Source organism: Anoplolepis gracilipes, chromosome 9 (genome assembly GCF_047496725.1).
Source record: "Anoplolepis gracilipes chromosome 9, ASM4749672v1, whole genome shotgun sequence".
NCBI classification, from domain to species: domain Eukaryota; kingdom Metazoa; phylum Arthropoda; class Insecta; order Hymenoptera; family Formicidae; genus Anoplolepis; species Anoplolepis gracilipes.
In genome coordinates, this window is record NC_132978.1 from 7,637,734 (window position 1) to 7,656,989 (window position 19,256).

General features: G+C 35.8%; 2 long non-coding RNA genes across 4 annotated transcripts in view; one reads left to right on the plus strand and one right to left on the minus strand.

The window, feature by feature from the left end:
• LOC140669819 (uncharacterized) overlaps positions 1 to 19,256 on the minus strand; it is a 223,338-nt gene that overhangs the window by 10,890 nt on the left and 193,192 nt on the right. The window lies entirely within an intron of this gene.
• LOC140669818 (uncharacterized) overlaps positions 15,574 to 19,256 on the plus strand; it is a 56,100-nt gene continuing 52,417 nt past the window's right edge. For 2 of the 3 annotated variants that reach the window (XR_012047412.1, XR_012047414.1), the window contains exon 1: positions 15,575 to 15,740. This is a non-coding gene — a long non-coding RNA (uncharacterized lncRNA). Of the gene's footprint in view, positions 15,741 to 19,256 lie in introns of all 3 variants that reach the window. The other variant, XR_012047413.1, reaches the window with a different exon arrangement.

Here is a 19,256-nt window from a genome sequence, read left to right on the forward strand (position 1 = left end):
ATCATTTCTCATTTCACTGTAATTTTCACCACATTAAACAACGCAACTAACAACGGAACAAGAGCTCCAAAGCAAGAATTGCAGAATTATTGTAACGAAATTTGATATTAATGAATATTGTAATAACTTTAATAATGCAGACATAGAATTTAATGAATAGTAGATTTTGAGAGAATACATTATACAAAGAGTGAATTATATATATATACATTATATATAACATTATATAGAGACGAGGTTACTTTTTGTGTTTTTTATTTTCATCGGAAAAGTTATTTAAATCTTTTTGTAATAAGTAGTTACTTTTTGATAGATAAAAATTTTACTGGGGTAAATGATTATTTCTTTACGCATTAGATAACAGTACCGTAAACCTTTGAGAATACAGCTGAGAGCACAGTCTGATGTCAATAGTCAATAATTGAAATCTAAGACTGTTCGACGCAGTGTTCCTCTCTCCTCGAAATCTTACTCTGAAATTATCAACGAACTTTGACAAACCGATTTCAATTCACCAGTCAACGGTAGAACTATTATGCGCTTTGCATACATGATGCAGCTTGCATAGCGAATGTACTGTAAGCTGTCTTGGAAATAAACCCGTCAGTTGTCACAGATTTACGTGAATTGTCGATAAAAATTATTATCGACAAACGATTGATGATACATAGAATCTAATTTTTTTATCAAAAATTCGTAAAAATTTTTCAACTAAGTATATGCTTTGGAAGTCTTATTATCTTACGTATGTGTAAAAATTGCTATTGTATTTTGATGACTACCATATGATTTAAAAATTATATTGTTAATATTATATATGTATATTTATCTCTGAATATATATTAACGGTTTCTGAATGAAGTTTGTCAGTCAATGATGTTAATCAATAATGAAAGCCGCTGATCAATTTTCATCCCCGGGATGCATTCGGTATCTGAGGATTCTGTAAAGATCGATAACCAGGTTATGACATGCAGGAAAGATCAACGCGGAAAAAACCAGCTTTGACGAGCAAGACTTCACGTCGACATGCTGGAAATCGCGTTCTGTCAAGCCGGGTACGAAGCGAGTTAATCGCTAGAGCAAATCAGGTTAGAAAAGTCACGTAAGCTTCCCTTTTGCTTCGGATAACGTATACACAATTATTCGTATCATTAGTTTTGCGTGAAAGCTTTGGACGATTCGCGAAAATTCATGATCGATAAATACATTATTTAGTAATTTTAATTCGCGCGTGTTGGTGTATATATTAATTAACCTCTTACATACTTGAACGATAATCGCGCGAATATATTTATATAATATTTTCATAATTTTTCTAGATATATAGGTACTCCATAAAAGTACAATAATCATGTTCATCATGAATCATTTATACGATTAAATTGTATTTTTAAGGAGTATATTTTTATATGATTTAAATATGTGATTGTTATTATCTTGAATATATTATCAAAAGCTCTGATTTAGATTTGTGCGGATAATACGTTATAATTTACACATTGATTCTCTGCACATAACTAGCCTATTTATTTAATGTTAGATTATCAATATGTAGCATTACAGTGTGGAATGATAGATATTGTTATTACAATTAGTATAATGACAATACGATTAATTGTTTTGTCATTGGACCGATTAATTTGATAAAACCTAGCGGGTGGTGCAATAATACATTAAACTACGCATCTATATACTGCGACTTAGTTAGATAACTGTATACTTTTAAAGCACATACATACATCTACGTACTTTATAGTGCTCATTCAATTGGATTACAAGGCGGATAGATGTGGCGTTAAGATTTGGTCGTGGCTTTGTTTTATCGCGCATCGACACTGGACGTAGAGTCAAATAAATAAATAAGCGTTTTTATTGCCCGCAGGAAAAGATTGAGTATACATACGTGTTCGCGAGAAAAAGCGAGACATTTATTTATATATGACGTGCTGAAATGCAAAAATGAAAAAATGCGTAAACGTACGTTAAATGTCACAATTTATGTCATGTTTCGTTGCACATGTCGATAAGCGAACATTCATTCATTCATGCAACAAAAATAACAATAAAACATTTCTACATTATTCATATTCTATTAATATGGGTCATTGCACATTATTTTCCCAGTTAACTTTTATCGATATTTACAATTAGATGCAACTGTAAACGCATTATTCAATTCGTTGAATCACGATTTACTTGTTCTTTATAAATTACCAAAGCATGAGCATGAAATAGAAAATTAATTAAATTATTATTATAAATTATTATATTTCAGTGATTAGAGGGAGAGGAAAAGAGTACATTATGTGATAATAATAAATAATTACTGCAATATTATTGTATTTCTCTTTATGCATGTTGTTTGAGAAAACGTTAAATTCAATTGCATACATTGCATTTAATTTGCAAAATTCAGTTTTATGGGAAAATATATATAATGAACCTACTATATTTTCATTACACTTTTTTTTAATAATTTATTATCGATTTATCATAACACTTAATTATTTTTGCTTTACAGATATACGAATATTTCATTTTTTTCATATTAGATTTGTAATTGTAAACGTATCAAAGTTGTAATTAATTTGTAATTATTGATATATATGTAGGTGTATATACATATATACCTACATGCATATATATATATATATATATATATATATACATATATATATTCACATATACATACACGTATCATTTCAATCCATAAGAAATCTGTTTTACGATAAAATATCGACAATTGATTTTATTTTTATTTTTTTTTATTTCTGTGCGCAACATCAATTTGTGTATCATGAATAGTGCATTAATCGATTGGCAAATCTTCTACCTGCGTCTCTTTAATTTGTCATCGGTAGATAGAGATAAGAAATAACACTCTCAAAATCATGCAGTGTAATGCACTTTAATTGCGCGCGTTTAACCGATCGTTAAAACTTGCCTCCTCGAACTTACGTCTCATACTTGTGGTCGTTGTTCGGCATTTTCAACGTCGTGTTCAACATCGCTAAAACTGACCCACTTCAACTTTAAAGCAGACTTGGGTCACCAAGTACAACGGAGTCGCGCACCTTGGAGCACATAATTAATCGCTTCCCGCCCAGAGCGAATGAAAGGCAGCTGGGTCATGAGACGCAGTCACTTTAGTCTCCTCTTTTTTTTCTCTCCTTTCTCTCTGCTAGCGTGTCATAAGGTTGGCGCGACATATAACGCGTGATATCTCGCGGTGCTGCCCGCAGCCGTCGATTGTAGCGGTGATAAATAATTACTTTGGTAATTGTGTGATTGGTTTAAAACACGCGCACACGCCAGCACAGCTCTCAAGTATGTTCGTGATTTTCCTCGAGGATTTCACGTGTTTTAGCGTGTGCGAACGGAAGATTAATCACTGTACTTGTCATTGAAATTTTTCACTATTCCCACTTTATTTTTGCAAACTTTATACGTACTTTGTTCTATCGAAAATCTCATTCTTTCGCTCTGAAAAATTGTTACGTGATCATAATTCTAAGGATTTCGCTTTTGTTTTCTTCTCATTTTTAGAAGAAAATTACATGATTGATTCACGGGATGAGCGCTCGCTCTTTTTCGAAATCAAGTTCTGATAGCACGTCCGTATGTATAAAAGCAAATCACCAGGCTTTTCGTATAAAGCGAGCAACGTAGTAAGTTGCAAGAAGCGTATTTCCGGAGGTTCATACATATTATGTACGTACACGCTCGTCAATTATTTCGTGAAAATTATGCACAGGCGTTACGGTATACCGCGATAAGCTGGTTATGCGCGCCTCGCTATTTTACGCGAGAAGAAATTTGATCGTGCATGCGAGTGAACGCGTGTAAAGTTAACTTTACGGGCTCGATAAGCGGGCAGAAGAGGGGAAGAGGGGGGAGGGGGGGAGGGAGATTCGCGACCGCTGCGAAAATCGATTTCGATTCCGATTTTAGAGAAGTCGGCCATATAATCAGATGATTAGATTCACGTATTAGTGCTAATTTCATATTAATCTCATAACACGCGCGGTGCACGCCTCCGCGTATGCGTTGCGTGTGAATTCGGTCGTTGAATTAACGTTCGCTATGCGAATCGGTTGCCCAAAGCTCGTTAACTTTCACATACGCGTCTGTAGAGGCTTGCGGCTAGCAAAGTTAATTCGTTATTAACACACCTCCTCATTATTCTACCGATGTATCATAAAATACGAGGTTATCATCGTTAAAAAGTTTCGTTAAAAGTTGCGATATTTTATATTGGCCCATTATTTGCTAAAAAATTTTTTTAAAGCTTCCTCTTGTGGAAGTTATCATTGGATAATTTATTAGCAGTAAATAAAGGCATCTCGCGATAAAAATTTTATATTCAACTTGCATCACAATGTATCGTTTATATTGTAAATTCTCTTTTATATATGTATATAAAAAAAAAAAAAAAAAAAAAAGAAAAAAATTATAATTTATAGAACTAGAATATTATGTTTTATAACTATCAAACTATGTTACACGTCGCATCTGAAACTAATACGATATGCCGCGGGCTTCGATCGTCGAATACATATATTATTATACGAACTCGTTAACCGCATCGTCGAAGTTAGCGTCAAAGATAGTCGAATCGCGATAACGTCCTCGTGGAAATAGAGTCCCTTATCTTTTTAGCACCGATTCCAATTTTACAGACGCGAATGTGTGGAGCTGGCGGTTATTCGGCACAAAGAGGTGGCGATATATGTATATATAAACCACAACCATACACAGTAGAGATTTTCCGCTGTTCGTTTTCTCTCCTCCATTCTAATCGGTTAACTCTCGACTTGCTCCTTCTTGGCTATCTCCCCCTCGTAAATAAAGCGAGAGATTATCCTTCTCTCTCTCTCTCTCTCTCTCTCTCTCTCTCTCTCTCTCTCTCTCTCTCTCTCTCTCTCTCTCTCTCTCTCTCTCTCTCTCTCTCTCTCTCTCTCTCTCTCTCTCTCTCTCTCTCTCTCTCTATTGAATCAATTTTCATTAAATAAATCATTTAGGAGATATCTCGTTTGCGATCTGCGTTTGCGAGTCGAAGTAATCAAATTCCATATTAGACGATATGCTCATTTCGTGATACAACATGCGTGCAAATATAGTTTCTTGCCATTCTATATACCAGGATTATTCTCTACCGTGAATGAGAGATGCGCTACTTCATTAGCTCGACCGACGAAATCACACGCGAATAAATCGGCTTCGAATTGGAGATTATGTAGGGTTTCCGGCATTGTCACTAGCGCGCAAGCTTCATTTAATGATAGGCTGTTGCAGGCTCGAGGGAGTTGATCATTCCATTTTTGTGTTTCTGTTGAGCCTGCAGACCACAGATCGCCAAATTGTAAATTAATTAATACATAATCCATGTCACGCGTAATCTACCTCGAAAATCGCCGCGTACTCAATTATTGTCGAGCATTGGATTACGAATGGATCGAGCTTCCGCGCGTTCGTGCGCCGCTAACTTTTTGAAGGATCCTGCGAAGAGGATTCTTCGAGTCGCGTAACATCGCAATTAATTCACGTAATTAAGGATGGGAGAGATTTCATCTCGAGTCAAAGAAATAGGATCCTGGAGCGAGCTTTATGATAGGATCGTGCGCTGAATACTCGGATTACACAGCGCTACGTTTTCGCTTGATGAGGACCGATTTTCAAATTGACTGAAAATGTTTGTAATACTTTATAAAAGGAGACTTTACACAATTATTGTTATGAGAAAATAAGCCAATTATATTGTAAACAGATTTTCTCTTATATACATATAAATTTTGATTTATATTTAAATCGATCTTTATTAATTTAAATTTGTTTTATTATTTTTTTTTTCTATTCTTATATAATGTGTTGAAAGATACGATTTATTCATATAAATGCCTTAATACGGATTGATAACAAGTTGTGCATTAGCAAACTACTTGACATATAATTAATATCTTGGTCTGTTGTTGTCATGAGACAGGCTCCCAGCTGGTTAAGTGTATTACAGATAATTATCTCGAGTAATTCCAATAGTGGTATGACAATTGCTCTGAATTATTCTCATTGTGCGCGATATACAATCGCGCAGATATAACTGATATCGTCTTAATTACAAAGCACACCGTGTTTTTGTGATTATGTCGAGAGATGAAAATAAAACATCATGCGTATACAGTGACCGTCGAACGGCCAGGAAAGTGTAACAGAAACAACAATTATCGGCATGCCGGCACAGGTCGCCTCTGGCATCCGTTCCGGAAATGACGGTAACCGTGTCTCGTTTCCTTCCTTCCTTCCTACCTGCCTTCATATGCCTCTGCAACTATCCGCGCGCCTCCCTGCGTGCAAAATCGATCGACGATTAATACCGGCCGGCCGCGCAAAAGAATTACGTAGACAGTGTGTAATTGTTTTATTTATCACGCAGAGTATTTTTATCGTTCGCGCAACAGCAGGAAGCGGATGAAACGCGTCGGCAGAAAAAATAGATGTTTAGAGAAAGGACGCGGAGGATAGAAAGAAAAAAATATCGAGAATAATAGAGGGTAATCTGTGCACAAGAGGGAATGAGTGTTAATTATCCATGTCTCCTGTGCGAATAAAATTGTTCACGTATTCATCGACCAAACAAAGCGTGAAAATATCATTTCAAGAGAATTAGTTTACTTAAGAGTTAAAACGCTTTGGCAGTTTTATGAATTTAAACATGGGAGTTACGCGTTCGCGCTGTTCCGAAAAGAGCAGGAGGAAGCAGAAGGGTACGAGAGAGAATTGATAGCGAACGAGATAATAAAGAATAGCGATTCGCTTCAGAGATGTAATAACAGTAATTATGATCCCGCAGCACTATTATCCCCTACATCCGTTTTCGGAAGGACGTTTACGGCCGCGCGTGACTTTACTTCCTCTCCTTTTATTACGAATCGATTCATATAAATTCTCTTAAATCAGCGTACGTGTCGGGATAAGTCTCTCTCTGCATATCGGGTACCCTGATAAAACGTGATGTCGAGATCAAAAAGAGTCTTTGCTTAAAAGAATTAGATATCTTTCAAATCAGCGTGAAAAGAAATAACGATAGCTATGATATCTTTATACTTATAGAACTTAAATCTTATATATATTATGCATTTATATAATAATTTTAAATATTTTAAAAAATATTTAACAGACAAATGAGATTATTGAGTAATTTACTCATGTTACTGGTTTCATGTTCCGATAAAATCAAAGCGGTCAAAGTGGAGAAGCTATAGTAAGTTCCAATCTAAATCATCGAGTTACGTTTGGAATTGGCTGCACTCCCGACTACTTCCTTCGTCACACAGTATTTTTGCCATTACTGGCGTTTACGGATCGTCCAGCGCGTTTGTCAAAACAAAAATGCGGATTTCCGAGTGCCATCAATGACTTTTCTATACGATGAAAAAAAAAAACTTATCTATACGTGCGAAACCAACCGTCGATTAACAGCGGACGTAGTAAAAAGATTATCATGCCAGTTAATTGAGTGCAAGTAGAGTAATGCGAGAAACGAAGACATGTCATCCAAACGTTCATCCAGTCAGAAAATTACGGCACCATCGTACTAGTAGTTCGCTCTTTCGTTCGTTCTTTCGTTCCTTCGTTCAGTTCAGCTATTCGCTTCGTCCGCAACCTGGATTTATTCCGTGTAATTACCGCGATAAGGGTCCATCTTAATAATCGTTCGTTAATCGTTGGCTGCCTGTTTCTAAGCCCACCCGTTTCGTCATCCTGACTTGTAGCTGCATAAACGCCGCGACGGAAACTCGTCGAAAATGGGACATCCTGCCTGAGCATACATCACCGACCGTTTGGGAAATGTGTTAAGGAAGGTTACGCTCAGTTAAGGCAATTTAAATTTGCAACAACGTGTAGCACACTTTTCAAGCAACCGAAACTGCTTGTCGAGCTTAATATCCGCTATATACTGAGCTTTACTCGAAGCAAATAAAACTGTAATGATAAAGTCAAACGGAACATACTAAAGCTAAAACTAAGATATGTACTGCTAAATATATTTGTTTTATTGCAATTTTTCTAGCCTACCTGGTATTATATTAAAGAAAAAGAGCAAGCTTTCTTCTTTTAAAAATTTGCAAAAGTTAATCTAAATTTGAGAATTTCTCACAACTGCAAAATTATTTTTCTCAAACTTTTAAGAAAATTATCCAAACATTGTTGCATCAAACTCTTCAATTGAAAATGTTTCGATATTTATTTTCGACATCAATACATATTAGCTTGAGTATAATACATAATTCGAATAAGAAAACCTTAGCGTGTATATGTATGTAGATGTGAGTATCTGGCTTTATTTCCACGTTGTTATGTAAGTAACATTATTTGCGCAAAAGGTGTGTATGAAGACTTTCAAGGAAATGCTGGAGTTGAAGAAGTGACAACTAACGCTTGCATAAACTGCCTATGTGGTTTGTTTCAGAAAAGCCTTTGAATACGATATGTCGAGGCAGTGTCACCATCGAGATTGAGATAATCAAAGAACTCGAGTAACGTACAAATCTCACTATGACATTCCGAGTTTTAATTGCTTTTGAATATTCTTTGTTAGCAAGTCCTCTTATAAATTCTCTTTGCTCGATGTTTCATGCATAATATACTGACAAAGCCGAAACACATAGATATGCGAATAAAGAAACTCATTACAAAGATGAACGGTAATTATCTGGACAGATAATTTCAAAGGTTAATGGTTGATTCGATTATTTTATATATAACTATTTAATTTCTTAATTTTACGTTAATTGTTTTTATATTTCCAGAAATATTCCAATTTAGATTTCTAAATCCGTCGTTTAAACTCGGTCATTCATATTCTATATTCGATCTAAAATACCGCAAAATACGTTTCCGTTGATTTTAATACCGCATTATATTATATTAAAGCGGTTTTAAAATCAACGGAAACGTGTTAATCAATATTATTGATCGAGAAAACGTTTAATTATTACATTATGCTAAGAGGATTTATTGTTAGTTCGGATATTGCTTCGAAGAGGATTGTTCGAGTTGGAATTTCTTTTCCATTTTTCTTGCTTCTCGATTAACTCGCCTTAATAGCTGTTTTTAATGAGCAATATATGGGCAATAGGTATTCCCATGATAGTTCTGATTTCGTCGATAATTTCACATTTTTATTTCATGGCATATCATAATTAGCAATTAACGAAGTCGGGAAGGCTCATGGGAATCTGTATGATGCAAACGTATCGAACATAAGACATGTACCGTGCTACTGATTACAGGATTATTACGGTTCAATTCAGGTCTCTACGTAAAGTTTAATATAATAAAGTTATTGGAGAGCTGGGCCATGAATAAAATCGATCGATTGTTACTTATACACTATAAATTTAATCTAATTTTGCATGTGTATTTATTCACGCGCATAACATCAAATTATTCAATTCGTCCGTGAAATATTGAAAAATATGCGCAACGAGTGGCGTGATGTAAAAATCCGTTCTCAATATAATACAAACTTCTCCTCGTAACAATTGGGTCATAGCTCTCTGTTCGTTATAAAAAAAATATCACGACGCCCGGATACACATTAACAAAACGGTTATGGCGTTGTTGCATACCTGTACGCGTGGCGATGCATGAAAACGTGCGCGTGCCGTAACAGGTGAAGCGTAAACTTTGTACTTTGCAACCGGTAAATATTTAACGAAGTGGCGTGTGCTCTAAGCGCGGCGAAGATATTCGGTTGGATACGTGAACGATACTCGCCATACGCCAATCTCCCGCTCAAGTTCAGGAGAAGCAGACGCGATCTCGTATCCGTATCTATTTCTCTGACGCGCAAGCAGACTAATCCATATCCGGCCGCGAAATCGGAATCAATGTCAAATACCTATAAGCGTGACATAACAGCTTAGAACGTTATTCGCGAGGTAATCGGAGAGAGAGGTGGAAAGAGAGAGAGAGAGAGGCAGGAGGGGGGGGGGGGGAAGGAAGAGAGAGAGAGAGAGAGAGTGAAACATAGAATCATCCTACCAAATCACCGTACCAATCCTAGGGGATATCCCAGGAACGAGATCGATATCCGAAATACAGGATGCAGCCGCTCGAGCCGAAAAGCCTCGCCGATAATTGGACGCGCCGCTCCTGTCTAGCTCCGCGCGCGGAGCCTTCCTCTCTATGAATCGATATTACCTGTCTTATCCGGCAAAATATCGAGAATTACCGCTCTCCGAGCGGTCCATCGGAGGACTCGCTTTACGATCTCTCGACCTACATTTCTCTCATGATTCACGATTTTAAGAAACAGTCCGAGGAAAGAAAAGACGAGCGTAAAGCTACACCCACGGCGCGTTAGTTGTTTTTATATCCGTATTATTGCGTCGTAACCACTCGCTGGATTTCAGATGTAAGCCGAAGCGCAATCTTTACGATCTCTACTTGTTTCTCGACCTACAACTTAAAGAAGTGCAAGAGAGAAAGAGAGAGCGAGGATAAGGGAACTAATAAGAACTCGCGTTTTCCTTCAATGTTTCTAAGCGATTTTTTCCGACACTTTTCTTTCATCAAATCTCGCTCAAGTGCCTCTCACTGCATAGTTTCTCTCGATCGTTTTTCCGCGGCGAATTCTCGACGTCCCCCTCTGTTTTATCGCCTAACTAAGACTAGTCGTGACTATTCTTCGTATTGACCGATTTAATTTCAGAACACCTAATTCGCGTACTGACTGACTGCAACTTCGTCCGCTTCGTTCGAACAATGAGCGATTCAATAGAGAAGAAAAGGCTCTAATTAAATGAATCTACAAAGCTTCGTTGATCGGACTACTCCGGAAACACGAAGATTGTAAGCTCAAGAGGGAGAAAAGATGCGCTTGCATTTTGAATCATACAAACTTACAGGCGTTTTTAATTATTTTTGTGACTTATTCGAGATGCTCGTTTCAGTCGGGTTACCCGGGTCTGTTACGATCGAGCTTCACGTCTCTTATGATTTCACCAAGGTCGTTGAGATGGAAATATAAAATTGTCTTGACGACTAAGGTAGAAATAACGAGACAAAAAGAGTACAAACACATTGCTGCTTTGTGCTCTGTCGGTTAAAAGCGCGGGCATAAATGTTAGTAATAAAATGCTTATTTAAATAAAAATACGCAGCAATGATAAGATGTTGTATGTCCAAACACATCTTTTCTTCATCTGAATAAAACATAGATCTCAAGCTTGGATATATAAAAGATATCCGAGGCAAACAACTCGATCGAAAATTCATAACAATTCATTCTCTTTCTTTCAATTCGCTTTGCTTTTGTTGTACATAGTTATAATAATGCACGCGGCAATTAAAATATGAAGTAGTAATTTTAGCATGTACGTTAATGAGATCAAATGTACTGTTATGCATTATTGGAAAGCTTCCGAAACAATATTGGTTTTGTGTTTTTTTTGTATTGATACTTATTTTGATTGGAATAATTTTTCGGATTATCTTATATATTATGTACGGAAAAAAATAATACGACATACAAGATCCAAGAATAAATCGGAGTATAATCCAAAGTTACTCGAGAAGTGAATACTGAATACATTACCTACCTACCTAATGCAGTTCGCAGATAAATTAACATACATCGTTGAGAAATCGTCGCGCTGCGAAATCTTCTTAAAGTTTCAATGGGCCGCGAAAACTTTTCGACGAAATGAAAATTTGCCAGAACTTTTCTTCACTGAGAGAATCGATCGCCATATCTATATTCCGTGTTAGTGAATTTGGCTCTCATGCGTATCGTTAAATCCGTGTTACTTACGGGAATATTTGAAGTAATGAAAATGCTGCATTAAGCTCGTAAAGTTGTCAAAAAAAGTTTGCGTTTTATCATTTTGTATATACCTACAACGTTTCATTTACTAGGTATTTAATTAATATTAATACGTTTTTTTCTTTTTTTTAAATAAAAAAGACAGAACGTATACCATAATCATAATAAATAAGCGTTGATTTTAATTAAGATTTATACAAATAATTTTTTATGAAACATAAATTGATAAAACATTAACAAATTTCATGAAACTATAATGTTTTATTCTTAAAATTAAAAATACAGTCATACACATTTTCGTATCGAATACATCAAAAATCGAACTATAAGTATGCATCATAAAAAAGAAAAAAATTTGCAAACTACTAAAATAACAGAAATAATATGCAAAAAAATCGAACATACAGTATATAAAATTATTCATCTTCTTTGAAAGGGTTGAAACATTGCTTCCGATCTCATATAACATGGAATTTTACATGATCACATCAGAATAGCACCTAAGAAACTTTACATCTTTTGGCATCTATATAATATTTCTTAGACATATATATCACGTATGAGAGCATATTGAATATCTCAGAAGAAATTTATATCTTATGTGTTATTCGAAGCAAATTTAAGCAAAAAGAATTATATAATTTTTTTTATTTTTATATGAAAACGTTTTAATTTAAAAATTGCACATATATGATTATTCTACTATTCTCTTCTAATCCCTTATATATTCTTTATCATTACGTTTCAAATCTCGAAGTACTTCTTATAAAATATTCTGCAACGAGATATTCCACGGAGATCTCTTTGTAAGGCAAAAATCTAGAAAACACGGAATACCGAACACTCTGTAGATCTTCCAAATTCTTTCTACAGGATCACCTGGGGAGCATGTCCTGCACGAGTTTCTACCTTTTCTTCTCCGGCACGTTTCTGTTTACCATGGCAGGCACGTTGCTGTCCACCGGCGTCTGGTGCTTCCTGGTTAGGCTACCCATGATCCATCTGGCGCCGGAACCCTCGAGGATCATCGTCGTCCTCAGCGGTTACGTCTTCGCCGCCGGTGCACTCACATTGCCTGCCTCATGCATCCTGTATCGCGAGCACAACGTGACTCGAGGTCGTCGTACCTTGCTACCGGTAAGATCGTCCGTAGTAATTACAAATCACCCTATGATTACGCAACAAAATAGCGCAATAAGCAAAGTCCTATGTGTATTTCAAAGGACACACAAGTGTTTCGATTTATCAGCAAAGAGGGCCAAAAGACCAAAAGTTATCTTTGTCTTTATACGTATTATAATTACGTTTTCCATTTTCGTAAATTTTTTAAATAAATTCAAAAGCTCGGTGAAATAGTTTGAAATAAAAAAAATAAAGTGAGAATAAAAATAAATTGTTATCTCCGACGCGCGAGATACGACGATGTAGGAATAATAAATTGAATCTGTAAACCGGGTCTTTACTTCGTTAAACGTTGAAGCGGACAAAAACAAACACAAACGGGATAGATGGAAATCGAATTTTCAAATATCCCAGTCAACTATTATTCACTGCGTGATAAAATCAAGTACTCAATTTTTTTTTCTTTTTTTTTCAGCTACAGCTAAAACTCGTCACTTTCTTCGATCCTAGGCGTCATTGACGTTGAAAAAGCTGAAATAAACGTGTGCATACGACGGTGTCGCGATCAACGTGAGATTTACGGGAAAATCCTCGTAGTCCGCGACGTTACAGCTCACAGCTGCGGGCACAGATCGACCACTTAAATCTTCGCGGACGATTTCCCCGTAATGTATGACGGACACGGTGCGCCTAGCAGCGGAAATAAATTGACCCTTGACTCGGTCCTTATAACCTCCTGAAAGCTCGGCGACTGCCGTTCTATTAACTTCTCGCGCGTCGCTAGCGAGTTCTCATTCTTAAATCTTTCGAGTTACGACGATAGTCGATGATCGACAAATGATCATTATTATGATCGAGAAATAATTGGTTGCGCATTTATAACGATGAATATCAATGCTACTAAGCTCTTTTATTTCCTCCCTCTTTTTGATTCTTTCTTATAATCTGAATGCTTCTTTGTATATTATATCTTATGAAATAAACTATATACTTTTATTTGCATAAAATCAATGTATTGTCGCAACATATAATTAAATCAAGACCTGAATTATAATATATGCATTATGCAGTCAATGATAATAATCGCGATAAAAAATGACGGAAGTGATATCAGATTAATATAATTTAACGAATAAATCATTTATTAGCATATATTGAAGCTAATAAAACATCATTTGCGGAAAAAAAATAAAACAATGTTCGTGAATTTACTTGAAAGACGTAAGATTATCTTCAAAATGTTAACTATGTGTATATAATATTAAACAAAATAAATATAGTAATATAAAACTAAGATTTTACGGAAAATTTCAATTTATTCACTAAAGACTGTTTGTTCGCGACTTTACAAGAGACTCGGAGCTTTTATTAAAAGAGAACCATTTTAAGAGATAACCATTTTCCAAAACAAATCATTCGTTTCAAAAGCAGAAAATCTGAATTTTTAATATCTTTTGCCAGATAATGTCATTTTGATACGCAATATACATAGAGAAAAAATTAATACATTCTAGTAAGATAAAATAGAACTTTTAATAAGAATTTTAATATTTTTTAATAATTATTCGCATAAAGAACTTTTTGTTATGTTAATATGTAAAACAAAAATAAAATTGTAATAACAATATACATAGCGTTTTCTGACTTTTCCTCTCCCTCTCTCGCTCTCTCTCCCTCTCTTCCTCCCTCCCTCCTCTCTCTCTCTCTCTCTCTCTCTCTCTCTCTTTCTTTTTCTCTCTTCTATATAATTTCATCTATATTCAGTATTTGTTATATCGGACGATGCACTAACATTGCATTGATTTTTGCTCGATATATAGATTATATGCTACATGATTTATTTTTATTAATTAAAACAGCATAGTAATAATTATCGTGATTCTTTCTTTTTGTATAAGATACTTTTTAACAAATTTGTAATATGAAATACGGTGCTTGAGTCACCATTTTTAATACGTCTTTTTTACAAGAAAAAATTTCGTATAGGTATTTAATTACTAACTCATTATAACATAAATTTTAATTTAATCCCTGCTGCATAATATAATGATATAATGATATTTTAATATGTCGCGTAATCAAGAAATAATTACTTGCTAACGCGTATGTTAATTTACTACATGACGAAAATCTCTTATGATACTTCTAATGTTATATTTACGCGATATATTGATAAATAAATAATACAAAATATGCGTATCGTATATCTCTCAGTAAGTAAAATATCCAAAGAAAAATATCTTACAAAAGTATGAAATTAAAAGAATACTCAATTAAATTTAATTAATCTAAAGTATTATAATTACTATATGTATCTGACAATTTATATTCCACACTGTTCAATTACAGTATTTTATTAATTCGCGAGTGCGCGATTGTTAATATTTTTGATGACAAAATTAATCTTATAATTAGTAGTTTTAGTTAATAATCACTTACATTAATTAATATGCGACACTTATGATCACTCGCTACTCTTGACAGTTGTTATAACGCAGATTCTGATAAATTTATAATAACGCGAAGCGTGACACTACCTACTACCTCTACTTCTCATCCCCTCCACCACCGTCACCCCCACTCCACGATCCCCACATTCATACAGTACGCACGTACGACGCATGACACCGCGACCTTTCGCATGACTGAAAATCTGAACGACGCACACACAGACGTACGACACGTCGGCTCCGCGAATTATCTGTATACGCTACGACTGATTGCTGTCACGAATTTCATTAGAGTAAAACTAAATCCTACACTGCGTTCCTTGTGATACATCTGAAAGGTAAATCTATTTTAATTTAGTAAGAATAATACGCTATTTGTTTCGCTCGACTGTCTTGCTACACGATTTAAACTCTTTGATAGTATTACGTCTTTCAAATACCTTTGACGATTTGTTTATAATAACGTGAAGCGTGATTTGTCTCTACTTCTTCTCATCCCTTCTCCGGTCATCCCCACTCCACGGCCACATTCCTGCGCCTCGTATACGCATGACATATGCCATGACCTTTCATATGACTAATAATCTGAACGTATCCGACGTACAAACGTGCGACACGTCGTCTCTGCAAATAATAATCTTTACGCGCTATGATTAATCGTTGTCACAAATTTCATTAAAGTAAAACTACATAGATTCTATATTGCACTCTTTTATATGCGCCTTGAAAGGTAAATCTATTTGCAATATTAATTACTAGTCGCGTTTCACTCGATATTCGGTGATACGATTTGATCGATCCGCAATGGAATGTGCAAAGAATTAAAAGCATGGAAAATCGAATCCAATAACGAGCAATTATACGTAGTAACACTGTTAATGTAATTTTAGAATTACATAATTGCATTTCGTAACAAATTGAGAGAAATTACAGCAAGATATCTCAGACCACTCTTTGAGATACCGTGTGTGCTATGCATATTTACGAATTCTCTTTTTATCTCTTTTGATATATAAATGATTTTTTACGCATTATTTTCCTGTTGGAATTATTACTCTTGTTGTAATTGAATATCGAGAATTTCGATCAGTGGTTGCACGCGCTACGTGACAACGATTACAATTATTTACACAGTAATCATTGTATATATTTCTCATTTCTCATAGATTGGAGAGTTTCATCGAATAAAAAAATAACGAGTTTGGTCGTAGTTTTTCCTAGTCATTTGTTCTTTTCAAGCGCGCGTGTATTGTACGTGTATAAATCAGCGTCGGGAATGTCGTATAAACCTTCGAGCGATCGCGGGATTAATTAGAGCGCTGGTTCGTAATTAGTCGCGTTTTCCGATTGGTTTTTCGACCAATTTTGTTGGTGTGTGTTTGTACGTGAATTATACGCGATGCCAAATAATACTGCCTGCGAGGAGCAACGACTATAACAAATCGACCGGTGAGTCAATTTTTCATCATATTTACATGATCGATTGCCTATCAGTCCTGATTAGTATTTGTACCTATACCATCTTTACATTCTTTTATAAATTGATGCTCTCTCGATGTTTTAGTTTCGCACTCTGCAATGTCTATCTGAATCTTATTTTATCATAAATTTTTAATAATTTATTTTACTTTATAAATTTGTACTCCACGCAATAAAAGTATCTTCTTTTTAATATTGCAAATCTACACTTTTAGAATTAAAAATTACATCTTTTAATATTTGTAATATGCTTATGTATAAGGATTAACTTTCATATTAGCGTGTAGAGTTTATATTAAAGAGAATGTATTAATGTTGCAAAGGCAAACATTTCAAAGTGTGAAAATCTCAAAGTGACATAATGTACGTACATTTCGTGGAAAAAAAATATTACGCTTGTGAAGTCGCGGTACGTAAGAAGCACGGTGGTCTTCTGCGCGAAAATGTCGTTGCTCGAGGATTGCACTGTCGCGCTAATTTTCACGCGGCGCTTTTTCTCATCGCATTATTAGACGAACATAAGAATAAGTGTGAACGAAGCGATAAATTATACCGCGGATTTAATAACAAGGACGCAAGGTACGCGGCTCTCGCCTAACGAGAACGAATGGAAGTAGCGGGCCCGATTATTCTGCAACGGCATTCAATCTTAATGCGCTCACGTTCCTTCGCGCACGCGGTCGCAACGCGTTTTTCTGCAACCGCAAACGGATCGATACGTTGGCGTGGAGAATATTAATTCGATATATAGAGACCCGAGCGGTCTCTGTTTGCCTTCTTATGCGAGAGCTAGATGCGAGTTTCGCCATTACAATGCTTAAATCGCGCGAGCGAGAAACTCACGTGCGACGCAGCGGACGAAAATTATGTAACCGGTATCTCTCGAGTCAGATGAATCGCTCTCTCTCTCTCTCTCTCTCTCTCTTTCTTTCTCTTTCTTTTTTCTTCTCTTTTTTTTTTCCTTCATAATCACGGTCAAATTTAATTAGGTTCCCATCTTGCGCGCAGCGACGAGCATATATTCACATAGAGGACGGGCAGGGAAAGAGGATGCCCGGGGGGTACAATTTACATACGAAATTTCATATGTACGTATACCTGTGCAGAACTATGTAATACATCGCGCGCGCGAAACGTCTAGCACAAGTGAATATTCTCGCGGTAATATGCGGCCAAATCAATTGTTTCTCACCGTCGACTTTGCTCGTTCCGTACTTGTCTCGCATGAAATTTCGCAGATAACTGCGCGCGATTTCTACTCGCGATTGAAATTTCATGAAGTTGCGCGCCGAATTTTCCGCACAAACTCACTGTTTTCGAATCAAACTTTCGTCCTTCTCTTGGCGCGCATATAATACTGCAATATTTCACGTTCCGGCTACAGATTCGGTAATCTGTAGAATTCTTAAATCTAACGTGACACACTTGTGACTAATAGCTTTTGCGAGAAATCTGAATAAAAATTGTCGCGTTCAAGCATTATATATTCTATTATAGAATGCACGCGAATGTTCAATAAATATCTGTATTTAAATTACTAATAGGATTTATTAATGGAATTAATTCAATCTTCATTTAAGTCGTCTCTACCAATTAAAAAATTAATCACCAGTTCTTATAGTTGTTATAAGATTCCGCTTAAGAGCCGCTTTGTGATAATTTACGACCGCATAAAATTAAACTCCGTTCAAGTTACTTTGCCGCGTTTTCCTTGTATTTAGAGCCGTTGCATTTTGTCGCTGACAGTCAATCGATTGCTCGTTTGTTTACTGGTTTTTGTCGCCAATTGCACAAGTTGAGATATAGATGGGCACTAGGCGTAGCGGAATAGTATGAAAATGCGAGAAGGAAAAAATAGAAAAAAACAAGTGGATAAAGAGAGAGAGAGAGAGAGAGAGAGAGAGAGAGAGAGAGAGAGAGAGAGAGAGAGAGCATGGAATGAGAATCACGAGAATGGAAGTAAGTGAAAGATAGCTACGCGGGTGTAGCATTTATAGTTGATACACACAAAGACACTTTCACGATCACGCGCGGAAAAAAAGCGTGCGAGACGGCGTTAAACGGAACGAGGATTTGTTCTTTCAACTACTACTGCTGATCGACGGCCTCATTTATCGCAGAATGGGTTTGTTAATGATAAATATCGGATAGAAGCAAACGATATTGTGTGCCTGTAATATTGTTTGCTCGACAGTTCTGAGCGCATCACTAAAGCGTTTTCAGCTCCGATGACAGGCTTTATGAAGTTTGTACGTTGGTAACGATTAACCAGTTTATCGCCCCTATTCAGATTCTCCAAATAACTTCGTGAATATAATTCGTGATATACGTCGATAACTGCGCGATGCAGCGAATAATTTCTTGCAGTGATTATA